The 12,614-nt window shown below is 42.8% G+C and overlaps 1 long non-coding RNA gene across 2 annotated transcripts in view; it reads left to right on the top strand.

The window, feature by feature from the left end:
* LOC143667495 (uncharacterized) overlaps positions 1–12,614 on the top strand; it is a 94,996-nt gene that overhangs the window by 73,842 nt on the left and 8,540 nt on the right. For both annotated transcript variants that reach the window (XR_013168065.1, XR_013168064.1), the window contains exon 4: positions 9,487–9,645. This is a non-coding gene — a long non-coding RNA (uncharacterized LOC143667495). The remainder of the gene's footprint in view (positions 1–9,486; positions 9,646–12,614) is intronic.

The following is a 12,614-nucleotide window of genomic DNA, read 5'->3' as shown; positions in this document are numbered from 1 at the left end:
TAATTGGGTGTGTCACATCTCCACAGAAGTAATCCAATCAAATGTCATGCCTACAGCTGGATGTGTCACATCTCCTTGAAAACAATCCAATCAAAGTTTCCACCCCTCAATATTGAATCAGAATTAAAAGAAACGCAGGCTGCCTCCACAGGTTTGGATCAGGAAGAAGGATGTGGCTTTTCTTGGGTATATAACAGCTTTAAACCAGCACAGCCTTGAATATTGGGGCGAAGCTTCTACTTGCAGAAGGAGACTTTAAGGGTTTGTGGAGGTGGAGTGATGTGCTCCGCCTTCCCCTCCCCACCGCCTTTATTTATAAGATGATTGTTTTAGCTTTCCAGGGCTGCTGTAGCAAAGTACCATGGACCGGTTGACTCACACAATGGAAATTTACTACCTCACAGTTCTGGAGACTAGAAGTTAAAAAATCAAGGTGTTAGCAGGGCCATGCGCCTTCTGAAGGCTGTGAGGTTCTGGCTGTGGCTTGTTGGCAACCCATAATTCAATCTCTGCCTCTGTCACATGGCTGTCTCTCTCTTTCTGTCTCTGCATCTGTCATCTGTGTCTCTGTCCAAATTTCTTCTCCTTATAAATACTCAATCTAGATTGGCTTCATCTTAACTACAAAGGTCCTGTTTACAAATGAGCTCACATTCACAGTAACACGGGAGAGGACTTGAACACAGTCCTCTCAGTTGAACACCCTCAATTGAACACTGGAACATATTCCCCTCAATTGGTGGACACAATTCGATCTGTAGTGATGATCATTCTAGCAGTGGTGTGAAAGATGGAGCTGAGAAGCACTATATTGAAAACAGTAAAGTGGTGAAGCATGCGCCCTTTGAGAGAATTAGAGACTGAATAAGAATGATTCTGATGGTGCATTTCAATCAGTGCTTCAGAAGTGAGAAATCAAACAGGCAAGATCTGGGGATATTTCATCTCTTCTTTGTTACCCTAAGCCTGACTGTCCTTGTGCTTTCAAGATTGTTACAATCTTGTGCTTCATCAGTTATATACAATTTGGAAGAGATGATTTTTGAGACAGCATTTTCTATAAAAGTCTGAGCACTACTCTAATTAGATCAGCTTAGGTCACATACCTGCTCTTTTACCAATCCCTGCAGCCAGGGGAATGGAATGTACTGACTGGCTTATTCCAGGTGTACTACCCCTAGAAATGGGAAGACTTAGATCCCTTAGAACCTCTGGATCTCCAAATGGAAACTGGGAACTGCTTAGCAATGGGAGATGAAGAAATGGAGGCTGAGGAGGTATATTAGTCAGGGCCCAGAAGAAACAGAGTGTTCAGTCAACGTTCTGTTTTTAAAGGCATGGCAACATTAAAATAAAGTCAACAGAGAAGGGCAATGCACCCCAGGGATAGCAAAGCTGGAAGCCTTTACCTCCCCTAGGGCTGAAGGGGCAAAAGGAGAGACTAATTGCCAGAACCCAGAGAAAGTCCCTATAGATGTAGGAGAGGCCACTGGGCAAGAGCTGCGGCCTTTGGCAAAGAAATGCAGTCAGCATGCAGTGTTTTGGCAAGCAAGAAGTTGAGGAATATATTCCCAGGCCTCTTTTCTCTCTGTTCTCCTTCTAGTGCCTCCCAGTGGCTGAACCCAACTATAAGAAGAGGGCAAAGGAACCTGTTGATGTAGTCCATTATGGTCAGCCTCTTGGAGCATAAAGCAAGGTAGAGGAGGTAGACAGTGGATCCAAATGGACAAATGGAAAACATCCAGCGCAGGAAGCCACTCCAAACACCCCGTGCAACAATGCAGGGGTTTCTAAAAGCCCAAAACATGGAGTGAGCCACCCAATGGAAGAGAGTGGCGTTTATAGACAGCCAGGTATGGATCAGACATCAGCTGGGAGATTAGATTAGATGACCAGACTTATCATTAAGGACTTTAAGAGAATAAATGATTTCATGAAAACAACTGCCACCAGCTGTCCGTTTGCCTTATCCTTAGATGGGATATTACTGATAATAGTAATAAAAGTAATATCAACCACCATCGCTACCATCTTTTATATGTAATCAGTGCATGGCAAGACAGGCCTTGTGCTAAGCCCTTTATTCCTTATTTATTCCTCACAACAGTTTTATGGGGTAAATACTTTTACTGGTTCCATTTTATAGATGAGAAAACTGAAGATCAGCAAGAGGCTCCATAACCTGCTGGAATAAACACAACTGGCAGAGCCTGGATTTGAACCTAGGTCTTTGCCATGGATTGGCATAGCCTGAAAACCAGGAAACAGAAGTGGTCTTGCAATGAGAGTGAGGAGGCTCTATAGCATTCCTCTGAAAAGAACAGAACTCCCAGGAATCTCTGAGATTGGGGTTCAGATTACCCTGGAAGTCTGTCTCCAGTGGGTGGAAGCATGGGCTGTTCTGACTTCTCCAGCAGTCTGGGTCACCAGCTGCAGTTCTTCCTGACAGTTCACCAGGGCCCTGTCAGCTTTTCCATCTCTAGCTGAGTCATCCTCCTGTTGAATACACAAATAAAGCTCCCCATACAGCTGAGAAAGGAGAGCTATAAATAATAAAGTTGAGGTTCCGACTGGAACCAGATTCTCATGGGAGAGAGGATGCAAGTGGTGGCCAAGTCCTGTTTGTCTTCCCCTCTGATAGCTTCCATGGCAGGTTCTGCTGACCTGTGTGTGTCTTGGCACACCAGATAGGGACGAGGTCCTCCGGAGGCCTCCCACACAGAACAGCAAACTCACTGTGCTGTGGTCCAGATGGCTGGGGCTCTTGATTTCCAATTTCAGGCCACATGGTGCATACTGGGGCAGCACACCATAAAGTGTGCATCTATAAAGTAGGGAGCATAATGGAAACTAATGCATAAGGCGGTCATAAGAAGAGAATTTAGCACACAGCTGGGATCAGAGCAGTCATTCAAAAAGTACTTGCTTGATGAGAATGCCTTGTGACAAAATTCTAGAAGGGTGATTACTGTTATTTTGTCCAGTCTGGATGACATTCTTAATTAAATCTTATCAAATGCTTTATCTGCATGAATTGCAAAAATCATATGATTTAGTCCCTTTAGCCTGTTGATGTGAAGAATTTCATCAATAAATTTTATGTGAGCCATCCTTGCATTCCTGAGATAAGCCCTACTTGATCATTGTGCTGGTTTGAAGATTTTATGTGTCCCCAAGAAGGCATGTTTTAATCCTGATTCCATCTTGTGGAGGCAGCCATTTCATTGAATCCTGATTCAGTAATATAGATTGGTATCTTTTGATTGCATTGTCTCCATGGAGATGTGACACCCAATTGTGGGTATTAACTTTTGATTAGATGAAGTTGTGACTCCACCCATTCCAGGTGGGTCTTGATTAGCTTATTGGAGTCCTTCAAAAGAGGAAACATTTTGGAGAGAGTCAGAAGTGACAGAAGCAACAGAAACGACAGGAGCCTCAGAGCCAACAGAAACTTCACAGCAGAGCTGACACAGCTGTGGATATGTGGAGACCAGAGACATGAATGTTTAGAGATGCTTGGAGCCCAGCAGACATCACCATGAGATGTTAAGCAAGTCAGAACTGGAGAGAGCCAAGGGAAGGCAAGAGATGAAAGCCAGCCCTGGAGAAGGAAAATGAGGAACCTTACAGGAACAGAGGTTGAAAACAACAGAACCCAGGAAGAAGGGATCAGCAGATGCCAGCCATGTGATTCCCCAGCTGACAGAGGTGTTCCAGAGCAATTGGCCTTCCTTGAGTGAAGGTAACCTCTTGTTGGTGCCTTAATTTGGACATTTCCACTTACTTAAAACCGTAAACTTGTAACTTATTAAATTTCCCTTTTTAAAAGCCATTCCAGTTCTGGTGTATCACATTCCGGCAGCAAGCAAACTAACATAATCGTTATCTACTATTTATTTTTATTTTTAAAATTATTTATTTATTTATTTTTATCTACTATTTTTAAATACTCTGTTGGATTCGGTTAGCTAAGATTCTATTTAGAATTTGGGCATCTATATTCATAAGTGAAATGGACCTATGATTTTTTTGTTTGATCTTACCCGTTTTTGAATCAAGATTACATCTGTCTTATATAACCTGGGAAGTTTTCTCTCGCACTTCTCTTTCAGATAGAAATGAATTGTTTCCTGAAAGTTTGGTAGAGTCCATTTATAAAATCATCTGGGCCTGGAATAGTTTTTGAGAGGGGAGGTCCTCAGTTCTTTAATACTCATTACTTTATTTTAGAACTCTGTTCCTTTTTTTAAGCCTGTTGCTAGGAATTCAGGTATTTCCCAAACCACTGATTGTAATGGTTGAATAAGAGTTCATCTGGTCTAGATATATATATGTGCAACTCAAATGCCAGCTGGATATGTTCCTATCTCAGTAGTTCTAGGGGAAATTTGTCTTAGAAATACCTTACATCCCATGGTCTCAGAAATCCCAAGTTCTCCCTTTGATTTCTGCTGATTCGCAGGTGGTTTATATTTATCCTGGCCTCCTCTGCCTGTTGCATTCTGGTTTATTTAAGTGCTATCTCTTTCCTACACCATGAATTCAACCTCTTCTTTAGTTTCCCCAACAACAGCCACGCGGCCTGGAGTCACATAGTATAGTGCACCGCTTTCCACCTTCTTACTGGCTTCTTCTTACCTCTCCTCCTCCCTCCTCTGCCCCTCCTGCCTCCTTCTCAGATTCCCCTGGGACCCAACTTCATCTCTTTCTATTTCTCAAGGGAGTCTCTCTCCTTTGGAGCCTCAGGCCTGAGAAGGAAGAAGAGCCTTACTTCTTTTTTTTTTAATGCAATTTTATTGATTTATTTATTATATATTCACATACCATATAATCATCCAAAGTGCACAATCAGTGGTTCACAGTATCTTCATATAACTGTGCATTCATCATCACAATTGGTTTTTGAACATTTTCATTACTCCAAAAGAATTAAAATAAGAATAAAATTTAAAATAAAAGGAAAAAAGTACACCCAAAACATCCCATCCTCCCCATCCCCCCTATTATTTATTTTTCTGTCTTTATTTTCTTGCTCATCTGTCCATACATTGGATAAAAGGACTGTCTGTCACAAGGATTCACAGTCCTATGGTCACACCTTAAAAGTTATGTAGTTATACAATCAACTTCAAGAATAAAGGCTATTGGATTATAATTCTCCAGTATCAGGTATTTCCCTTTAGCTACTCCAAAGCACCAAAAACTGAAAAGAGATATCTGTATACTGCACGAGAATAACCTCCTGAATGACCTCTCGGCTCTATATGAAATCTCCCAGCCACTGAAACTTTATTTTGTTTCATTTCTCTTTCCCCTTTTGATCAGGAAGGCTTTCTCCATCCCACAATGAAGAGGCTTAATCTGAACCCAAGCACTTCGCCTGTCATTTTTATCAAGGAAGGCAGTTCCCTTCCTGGAAAGAATTCTAAATTTGCTGTTAAAGTCACACAATTTTCTCTATCTTATTATATTTACACTATAATATTTGGAACTTAATTAAGATGAGAAAAGAAAAAATTGAGAATGACTGAATCTATACTCTGGAATGAAAACCCTATATCTTTAATAATTTAAATAGAAAGGTGTGCAATGGGTTATGCATTTGTGGTAGTTTGAAGCTGAATGGACCCCAGAAGATCATATTCTTAAAGCTAATCCCTTCTTGTGGGTGTAACTATTGTGGTCGGGATCTTTTCATTAGGTTATTACAGTTGAGACGTGTCCCAGGTGGGTCTGAATCCTCTTACTGGAGACCTTTATAAGAGAAAGACACAGAGAAGCTGAGAGAACTAGAAACACACAGAAACTCAGAAAGAAAGCCACAGATGGAGCAGCCAGAAGCTGAAAGCAACAAAACCCAGAGGAGAAGGGAAAGACCAGCAGACACTGGCCGTGTGTCTTGCCCTGTGACAGAGGAGTGCTGGACTGCTGACAGCCTTTCTTTGTGAAGAAGATATTGTCTTGATGATGCCTAGATGTGGACAACTTCATGGCCTCAGAACTGCAAGCTTGAGAACGAATTCCCATCGCTAAAAGCCAATCCAATTTTGATATATTGCATTTCAGCAGCTTTAGCAAACTAAAACAGTATTCTATACAATGGCATTTTGATATTAAATCTTGTTCTTTCCCACAAAGGAAGGATTAAAAATATCCTGGTTCTAACTGAAGTAAATTAGTGGCTGTGCTGGTTTGAAACAGCTGTATAAACCCCCAAAAGCCATGTTCTTTAACCTTCATTCAGTATTGTTGGGATGGAATCTTTTTGATAAAGTTGTTTCCATAGAGATGTGTCTCCACTCAGTCAAGGTGGGGTTGCTTACTGGAACTCTTTAAGAGGGAACCATTTTTGAAAAAGTTTTAGGGCCTCTACAATCAGAGACCTTCGGAAATGAAGAAAGAAAACATCTCCAGGGAAGCCTTTTGAAATGAGGGGCCTGGAGAGAAAGCTAGCAGACGTCACCATGTGGTTTCCCAGCTGACAGAGGTGTTCCAGACCCATCAGCCTTTCATGAGTCAAGGTATATTTGTCTGGATGTCTTAGTTTGGATATTTTTATAGCCTTAGAACTATAAACTTGCAACTTAATAAATTCCATTTTTTAAAAGCCATCCCATTTCTGATATATTGCATTCCAGTAGCTTTAGCAAACCCATATAGTGTCTTCTTGAATTTCACAATTTCAGCCCACTCTCTTCTCTGTGCCCCCATCTAGTCTTATTCCTTGGCCTCTCAGAGGTGTTGGTTGCATCCTTAAATCAAGTCCTTTACATTGTTTGGAAAGAGTTCTTTGTCTTTGCCTCATCAAGCATGCAAAGTTTACTTCCAATACTTGGTCTTTGCCTCAGAATCGATAAGAAGGTTTGCCTCTTTCCATTAGCTCAGTGAAATACACATAACAGAATATCCAATTCACACTGGCTTAAGCAATACAAGGGCTTATTGGCTCTTGGACTGAAGAAGTCTGGAGGTTGGATGGACTTCAGGTACTGCTCCATCCAGGCACTGACCATGCTCCTGAGCAGTTACTTGAGCTCTGCCCTCCTCTGTGAATCTGCTTTATCCCAGGATGGTGGAGGGCTCTGGCCTCACATCCACTTAGAAGCAAGATAACTCTTTCTTCAGACTTCACTCTTAAGAGTGGGGCAATGTTTCATGAAAAAATGATAAACAACAATCATTAGAGATGCAGACTAAACCACAATGAGATACCACTTCATACCCATTAGAATAATGATAATTAAAAAAAGGGACTATAAACAAATGTTGATGAGGATGTGAAGAAATGGGGGTTCTTTCTGTAGGAATGTAAAATGGTACAGAGACCTTGGAAAATAGTTTGGCAGTTTATTTAAAAATGTGAACATAAATTTACTATATAAGCCAGTAATTTCACTCCTAGATATTTATAACCAAGAGAAATGAAGGCACAGGTCCACACAAAGACTTATATATACATGATCTTAACTGCATTATTCAAACAACCCAAGTGGAAACAACCCAAATGTCCATTAACTGACAAATGGATAAACAAAGTGTGATATATCCATGCAATGAATTACTTTTCAGCAATAAAAAGAAGAATGAAGTACTGACACATGGTACAACATGCATGAACCTCAGGTGAGAAAAGTCAGCTACAGAGGACCACACATTATCTGATTCTATCTATGTGAAATGTTCAGAGAAGGCCAATCCGTAGAGACTGAAAGAAGACTAGTGACTGCCTGGGGCTGGAGATGAGAGTGGTAATTGTCTATAAATGAGCATGAGGGATATTTTGGGGGGTGATGAAAATGTTCTAAAACTGCATTGTGTGACTGTTGCACAATTCAGTCAGTTTACTAAAAGTCATTGACTTCCATGTTAAAATGGATGAATTTTATGGTAGGTTAATAAAATAAAAGCATTCCCAAATGCCCCTAATGAATCACCCCTTGTGATTCATTGACCCACACTATAGCATGGGGAAAGGTATGTGCTGACAGGGTTAGGCCTGGGTGCTGCAAGAGAAGAGTCCATCCCTGGAGCTGGGACCACCGTCAGCACCTCTGAAGCACATGGAACTGGGATCACCACTGAAACAAAAACCAGGGAATTGCCAGGAGGGTAGAAATGGATGTTGGATAGGCAACCACCAAGGTGTCACCTACGCCAAGGACAGGCTTCTTGATACTGCACTCTTTCCTGCATTCTCTGATCTGTTTCCCACATTGTGTCTCCCAGTTCTCAGCCTGTCATAGCAAAAGGAGGGAAGAACTGCTTCCAAAAAAATACATGGCTTCCTAACTAGGGTGACCAGCTGCCCTGGTTTGCTTGGCGCTGCATGGTTTCCCAGGATGTGGGATTTAAGGTGTTAAAATGGGGAAAGTCCCAGGCAAACTTGGAGGTATAGGTCCCTAGTGATCTCCACAAAAAGAAATAGAGAAGTACCTCTATGAATTGAGAGATCTAGGCATCAAGCACCAATGACCACTGACATCACAGAACCAGCGTTACGAGCCTCTGATGAAAGTGTGTGCAACTACTTCTGAAATATTTTTTTGGCCAAAAAAAAAAGTTGAACCTAAAAATAAACAAGCCCCCAGATCTAACTAGCAATTCATAGGAAATACAAAGGACCGAGGAGACTATTGAACAAATGACCTAGTTTCTTTAACAAATAAATTGGAAGGAATAAGGAGAAAAAAAACCAGAGATGGATGGAGGACCTATCGATGAAAGAAACTTAAGGGACCTATCAACCAATTGCAATGTATGGATCTTATTTAGATCTTGATTTAAACACGCTAAAAAAAAATTAATAAGAAAGGGAAATTTGAACCCTAAAAGTCCACTTAATGATCTTAAGAAATTATTGGTGTAATAGATTGTGGTTATATTCTCTCAAAGAGAGTTTTTACCTTTTAAAGATACAAACTGAAATATGTATAGCTGAAATTATATGATATCTGGGTTTTGCTTCAAAATGATACAAGGGGAAGTAGGAAAGGGGTAAAGATAAAAGCAAGTTAAAAAAATAGAAAAGATTAAACAAGCTTGTTTTGACTAGTTGATCATTTTTAAAGGCGAAGGCAAGTGATAGTTTATGAGAGTTTATTACACTTTTCTCTTCATTTTTTCAATGTTGAAATGTTTCATAATGAAAACAATTCATCCCCTTTCCCTTCTCTGCTCAGAGGTTACCCTTAGTAACAAATAGGCCTGTCTCCTCACAGAATTTAGAATGTCACAGATAAGTGCATTTTCCAAAATTTTGAGTGGAGGACAAAGTCAACTTTTCATTTTGCCAAGTTAAAACAAAACAAAAAATTCCCATCTAGTCTCAGCATCATGTCATAAAAGACAGGTTTCCCACATCCTGGGAAACCATGCAGCACCATGCAAACCAGGCATAATAAAGACCAAAAACGTCATCTCACGAAGTGGGGTTGTTTGCTTTTCACTTGGACACAAATTAACTTGCATCCAACTTTTTCTCAGTTTGCCCTGCAGCTGCCTACACAAACAGCGAGATGAGGAAGAGAGCCCAGGGAGCTGGCTACTCTCACTTCCCTTCCTGGTAATGAGAGAAGGACGTGGAAGCTGCTTCCGTTACAATGTGCAGGGCTTTAAAGCCACAGGCTGCACCAGGGGGTAGAGGTGAGTGTCCCCCAGTAGGGTCCCCAGGGTCTCAAGGACACATGTGCCTTGTATATCTCCTGCTGTCAGAGGAGAGGGGATCCTGGGGGTGGGTGGAAGGATGGGGGGTGGTTGTGGGTAGGGAACATGCAAACTCAGGCTGGGCGTTCCTGCTGAAAACTCCAGATGTGGGGATGTTAGAATGAAATGCTTTTTAACCTGAGGAGAATCACAGCTGGGCCTCAGGAAGCAAGGGTCTTTCTGATTGTCCTCAGCTGGTACCGAGGGCCCCTCGGATATCACAGGAAAGTCCAGGCAGCATCAGCCAGCCAGGTGGGATACCCTTGAGACCTGGGAGCTCTGACATCTCACACGTGGGCCTTGCTTCCCTCTCCTTCCTCCTTCCTCCCATCATCTGTAACTCCCAACTCATAAGAGATTTTGATGTCTTTCTTAAGGGATTGCATTATAGGATCAGAGCCTGTGGGCCTTCCCTCTCTGCCGTGGGCTCCTGGGCCTGACGAGGGCACGGAGTAGGCAATGGCATTTGGTCTCTGCACGGTCAGGGGTCTTTTAAGACCAAGGCCACATACCAGGAATCCTTTGGTCAGATGCAAGCACCAGGCATGTTTGGTTTGGCTATACCATGTGTAATAAATTCCTAAAATTAATTACCAGCATTTGAACATCAGGCAAACTCATGTAAAATTCCAGATTTCCAGCTTCTTTTAACAACAGAAACTTCTGGCAACACTGGTGCACATTCCTATACGGCCAAGAAGGGAGCTGAGTGGGTCATGTCCTCCCAGATTCTCCCAGGTTCCTAACACCTGCTGTTCCCCACCCACTCCCCATTTAGCATCAGGCCTGGGTGCTTTTCTTAACACTCTGTACCTGGTCATTTCTATTCCCTGCTTACCTGCCGGGAGCAGGAGGCCGGGAGTCCCTGCTTTAACCCTGAGCCAGAGAACTGCCAGCCTCTGAGTGTTTTCCTGGGTAGAGTTTGGGCAGCTGGGTGAGTGCAGATGATGCAGTGCACACACCTGGTCCCCTCTGCTCTGCCTCCATGTGGCCCAGAGGGACCTCAGGCTGGCTTTGGCTATAGCCTTACTTCTCTGCAGTGCCTTGCCTTTAAGAAATGTTCCCATTGTACAGATGGGGACACTGGAGTAGAAATGAACATCAGGATCCTACCAGAGCAAAAACTCACTTGAAGGCCTAACATTGTGTCTGAGTAGCCGAGGGCTGAAATATTGCAGTCAAAAGTAGGCCACGGGCTTACCTCAAAGGTTAGAGGTAGAATTGTGATTTGAGCTAGCAATTATGTGGCTAGGCAAATGCCCCAAAGAACTGAAAATAGGGACTTAAACAGATAATTGTATACCATTGTTCATAGCAGAATTATTGGCAATAGCCAAAAGGTGGAAGAAAAAACAAGTGTTCCCCAATAGATGAATGGAGAAACAAAATATGGCATATCCATACCATGGAATCTTACTCAGCCATAAAAAGAATGAAGCTCTGATATGTGTGACAACATGAGTGAACCTTGAAAACATCATGGAGCGTGAAATAAGCCAGGCACAAAAGGACAAATATTGTCTGATTTTACTTATATGAAATGCCTGGAATAAGCAGATACATAGAGACAGAAAGAAGATTCCGGGTTACCAGGGGCCAAGGAAGGGGTGCATGGGGAGTTCACGCTTAATGGCGACCATTTCTGTTTGGGGTGATGAGAAAGTTTTGGTCATGGGTGGTGGTAACTTTGTAGACATAATTAATGTCAATGCATTATTCCATTAATCAATTTTAATTTTCCTCATTTTAATAGAAAATCTTCTGTTATCATAATAAAATTTTTTAAGAAGTAGCCAGGTGCCTCGGAAGTGCAGGTGGTGTTGCCACAGTGCTGTCATCCAAGAACGATCATAAATTTGGAGAAAAGACCTCAAAGAAAACAAGAACTGCCGCCACCTGACACCTTCCCTTCCAATTCTTAGTTACTCCAGCCACCCGTGGCTTGTCACTTCCCCATTGCTTCTCTGGGGTCTGTGCTCACGGCCTTCCCCCTTCGTAGCACTTGCCCAGTTGCCCTCTCTGGGTGATGATCTGAGTGATGTCTGCTTCCTTGCTCAGCTGGCAGCGGCACCTGAGCAAGAGCTGCGTCTGCTTGTTGTTCACCATTTTATCCCCTGCACTTAGCTTGGGGCCGGGCATAGAGTGGGCTCTCCATAAATAATTCATGAATGACTGGAGGTGCACCCAGGAGATAAAGCATCCCCGGGGAGACTCAGGTCAGCTCCCATGGCGTCTCCAGATGTCACTGCCTTGACGATTGAGGATGCGTTAGCCAGAGTCAGTTTCTGCTGTTTGCAACCCAAGGAGCCTTCAGTCCTGTAACCTTTCTGAGCTTCAGTATCCTCATCTGTAAAATGGGGCTAACAATCGTACCTTCCATTTATTCATTTCAGTAAGGGTTGTATCAGTGAACTCAGTCGCATTTACCACAATGATGTTGATGACGATACCACGTGCTTAGGTTCCTCTTGCTGCTATAACGAACTTCCTCAAACATTGTAACTTCAAAACAAGGCAAACTGATTCCTTTACAGCTCCAGAGGTCAAAAGGCAGAAGTGGTTCGGCAGGGCTGCGCTCCTTCCAGATGCTATTTCCTTGCCTTTTGAGGCTTCTAGAGGCTGTCGCCATCCTTGGCTCCTTGGCCCAGGCCCTCTTCTACCTTCCAAGTCAGCAGTTGCATCTTCCTTCTCTGACCCTCCTGCCTCATTCTTATTAGGACCCTTGGGATTACACCTGGATAAGCCGAGACAATCTCCCCATCTCAGGTCCCGTAATCACAGCTGCAAAGTCCCCTTTGCCCTGTAAGGCGGCACACCTGCAGGTCCCAAGGATCAGGACGTGGGTTTTGGGGGTCAGTGGCTCAGCCGACCACACCGTGTGTGCAGAGTTTGGGTTTGTAAACGTTTAT

Source organism: Tamandua tetradactyla, chromosome 23, assembly GCF_023851605.1.
Source record: "Tamandua tetradactyla isolate mTamTet1 chromosome 23, mTamTet1.pri, whole genome shotgun sequence".
NCBI lineage: Eukaryota > Metazoa > Chordata > Mammalia > Pilosa > Myrmecophagidae > Tamandua > Tamandua tetradactyla.
Note: the sequence above shows the minus strand (reverse complement) of the source record. Positions and strands in the feature narration are given on the sequence as shown.